Source organism: Balaenoptera musculus, chromosome 18 (assembly GCF_009873245.2).
Source record: "Balaenoptera musculus isolate JJ_BM4_2016_0621 chromosome 18, mBalMus1.pri.v3, whole genome shotgun sequence".
Lineage (NCBI taxonomy): Eukaryota > Metazoa > Chordata > Mammalia > Artiodactyla > Balaenopteridae > Balaenoptera > Balaenoptera musculus.
The window spans coordinates 23,038,209-23,042,634 of record NC_045802.1 but is presented as its reverse complement, the minus strand read 5'-3'; positions in this window follow the sequence as shown (position 1 = coordinate 23,042,634).

Genomic DNA, 4,426 nt, shown 5'->3' with positions numbered 1-4,426 from the left:
CCACGCACCTTCATATACAATGTCAACCGAAATTCTGACAAACTGGTCACACATGTCTACAGGCAGAATCAAGATTTTGTACTATGGTCTCTAAGTGAATTATATTGGAAAGAAAGCAAGGACACTTTGCTTATTATCCTCCATTAGCCAAACTAGATTTACAGCTCACAACAGCAGTCACAAGAACCTGGAGAACAGACCAGAAACTTGGATTGATGGAAATTATCTCAATTTAAATAAACCTGAAGAAGCTTGCTGGATATATTGTTATAGTAGCCTTTCAAAGATCACTTCGCCAAGTGTGTTTATCTGAAAAGAAGTGAACCAGACTGGAAACAATCTGGAAAACCCTACTTTTGCTATATTTACCTTTTCCTGTGATGGTGGGAGGGCTCAGGGTAAGGACGTGCAGGGGACTGGAGAGATGCCATCCTTCTCTAAATCTAGAGATTTGCAAAGAGGTGGGAGAGGTAGGTATTGCTAAACAGGCAGAGTATGAACATCTTGAAGACTGTTTTAAAAGTGTACAGGCTCTCGGACTACAGAGCTTATCTAGCAGGCTACATTAATGTCAATGTTTGTCAGGAAGCATCATAGGTGATTAGTTAACAGCATGGACTTGAAAACCAGTCACACTTGTGAAGGAGTTCCTCCTGTCTCTATGAGTAAAGAAATTAATTTCCATACATTGCATCATATCAAAATCAAGGCTTGTGAAAGTATGTATTACATAAAGTTAGTATATGGCTTAAATAAGGTAACACATGCAAAATGAATCACACATAAATGTTCAGTGAATGTTGGCAATTACTAGAAACCCTTTTCTCATTGGTTTTGTTTTGTCTTTGGAATGTCCAGAGACTACTTTCTAATAACTTTGTTAAACACAATGTTTTACTACCTTTTCAGGGGAATTTTCACTTCAAACTTTGTAGGCATGATGCCCAGGGGATTGTGTTCTTGGCCTTGAGGTCTCCTTAACTGTTGTGTAGTGGGAGGAATGATGAATCCAGAGTTAGCAGATCTGGATTGGAGTGCTAGTGCTGCCACTAACAAATCAGCCCAACCTCTCTGGGAATGATTCCTATCTGCAAATGGAACCCATCCAGTTCCAGAATGCTAGGTATGTATCCATACCTGATATGACAAGTGAGCCTATAGAGAGAACTGGTAAGAGAACATAGAACTGAATGGGGGCTGTGGTCAGTGGGGTTAGAATACAGATAGATGGTGAAGTTTAAGGGGAAAAGGGAAGAAGATGCAAGAAGAGGAGAATCAACTGGTCATAGAGGAAAGGGATGAGGAAGACAAATGAAGAAAAGAGAGGGAGAAGGAGGAAGGTGAGTAGAAAGAAAGAAGAAAAGAGAGGGTTGACTGGGAATCCCTGTTCTGCTTGATTATGTAAGTGATGGGCAGTAGCTGGATGCTTGTAAGCTGGCTGAGAGTTCAGGGTTATGGCTGACAGTGGCCGACTGCCCAGTATGAGGAAACCTTGTGAAGTTGGCATGGCTGTACATTTCCTTTCCAGGAATTAGGATTTGGAGACACCAAGTTTCTCCAAGGGGTAAGTGCAGGATCAGACAAAAAATTGGAGGACTGTTTGAAATGTTCTTAGAAAAGGGAATGGAAAACAGAAGGGAGGAATTATTACAGAAATAATGCAAGAAAATTTCCCTGGAGGACATAAGAATTCAGACAAAAGGGCCCTTCAAGTGTACAGCAGCATAACAAAATGAAAGATACTACAAAGCTCATGATAATCCTGAAATTTTATGACATCCATGAACAATGAAACATATATTATAAGTTTCCAAGAAGAAAAAACAGGTCACACAATATAGATTAGGAATTAGAGTGGCATCAGTCTTCTCAAGGACAACACTGAAAGCTAGAAGACAATAGAACAATGCCTTCTGTTCTCCAAGAAAGTAATTTCTGACCTAGATTTCTATACCAACCAAATGCTCAATTAAGTATTTTCAGATGTAGTCAGTCTCAAAAATTGACTTGCCACACACAGTTTCTTAGGAAGCAACAAAATAATGTGTTCTATGTAAATTAAGAAGAAGGAAGGAAGGAAGGAAAGAAGGAGGGAAGGAAGGAAGGGAAGAAGAAAGGGGAGAAAGAAGGAAGGAAGAGGGACTCAGGAAACACAGGAGAGAAGCAAAGGGAATTCCCAGTCTGCTGCTAAGGGTAAATCCTTAAGAGTCCTAGAAACGGTTAAGATTGGAACAGGAAGGCAAGGGACTTCGAGAAGGTTGTGGGAAGAAGAAATTGAAACTGATATCACCTGATACATTTGATCATGTTGAGAGACTCTTTGTAGTTCAGGTGGAGACTTGGCAAAGGAATTAATGAAAAGCAAATAGAAAACAGAATAAATACAAAACATAAAAATGACAAGTGGTGGTATGGGGGAGTTACCTAAGAAAGGAATGCAATCATAGTAAATTACAGGGCTCAGCTCTGGAGACGTTTATTGCCATAATAATATAAACACTGAATCCTTATGTAATCACAAACTGTGGTAAACTACATTGGGAGGATGAACGAGGGGAAAGTGTGTGTCTGGAGGGTGGGACAGGAGAAGTAAATTCTAATCTTTCAATTTAAGAATTCAATATATAATATCTAAGTGTGAGAAAACATCCAGAAATAGATACAAACATATTATAAAAATGGACATAAACAATTAAAAAGAGTTAATAGTAGTTGCCCCTGGGAGGCAGGAATCTGGAAAGAAACTTGCTTTTTTCATTATTGTTGTTTTGAGTCTTGCAGTAATATTTGACTTTTTAAACTGTACACATAAATTACTTTAAGGGTTATAAAAATTATATTTAAAGTGTATTCAGAATGCAGAGAAAAACATACTTCACTATGATGACTGATGTGAAAACCCAGAAAATCCCTAACAGATAAACATTATATGTTCACTTTACATGGGAAGAAATTGAAGCCCAGAGAGACTGTACAAGTTGACATATTTACTAAGTAGCAGAGCCAGTGATCAAACCCAGTCTTTCTGATTTCCTATTTCAGGCTTCCTCACAATACCTTCCTGCCTCTCGTTATCTTTTACCTTAAATTTGTCATATTGCTATAAATAATATCACCCACACAGTAGCAACTAAAAAAGTCTGAATATACAAAATGACATCCTTCGTTAGTCGTGTCTGAGCTAACTGAGCAGAATCTAATGTCACCGTCGCATCCTAGGTATGGAACAGAGACGAGCATTCAGGTGGACAGTAGGTACAGCTTTGGGGTCTAAAGATTTTCCTAGTGGATAAATGTTTCTCTCTAGAGCAACCCAAGGCACAAGAAACTAATCTCACTGCTTAACAAATCTTCACAACTGGATTAAATGCACCTGGGAAATAACATTTCTATTTGCTCTCAAGACATGATTGCATTAAACCTTAATGATGTACCTGACATGGGGGTTAGACAAGAATATTTTAATTGCGTGTTAACTATATCACTGGTGCACTCTTCTACATTTATTTTTCAAAAAGCTATAAGCTTTGATGAACTCTCAGTTCCCATCTATTAGTTTGAGATAGCCCCTGATTAATGTCGCCTCCCTTCCACAAGCACAAGGCATCACCAGCCTTCTCCTTGGTAACCAGATATTTTTTGCATCTTTTGGTACTAGTTTCTGAAAGTGTCGTTATGATGTTTGCAATTTGTAGAATTCAATGGCAGCTCCAGTTAAATAAACAAAATCTAATTACGTCAAGATTGGACTTGGCCTGAAGTAGGATGATTTGTTTTCATTCTATATAATATGTGAACACCTGCAAAAGTGGTAAATGTCCAGATGTTTCTTAGAAAACTTTATGAAGAGAATTATAGGGGAAATTTAGATTGAGTTGCTACATATCCTATCAATTTGACCTTTCTAGTCTAAGTTCTTGGGTTTTAGATTTATGAACCCTTGGAATTTTATGGAAAATGGTGCATTATGTGCATTTTGAAAAAAAGAAGGTCCATAACTTTCATAAAATTAGATGAAAAGAGAGGTTCATAACCCCCAAAACATAAAGAATCATTGCTCTACATAAAGAAATGAAGTCCATGTGGAACTCTTTAATTAGATTCTTCCTAGTGGAAACATAAGGATTATTACAAAGGGTATTAGTAAATTTCCAAGAGATAGAAAGTATTAAATATGTCCTCCAACATTACTATTCAATTCTTTTTCTATTTCTGGAGCCATGAATCTCAAAGTTCATCTAAGACAAACTTCATTTCCCCTCCCACCCCATCCCCTAAATTTCCTTTTTTTTCCTAGCTTTTGAGGGTTCATATGAGATTATCAATAGACAGTACTTTTCACTGTGGCTTCCAAGTTGAGTTGAAGTTCCTACTTCTTTCTCTGCATAGTATACTGAACATAGTTAATAGAAAAGTGAAAATCTAA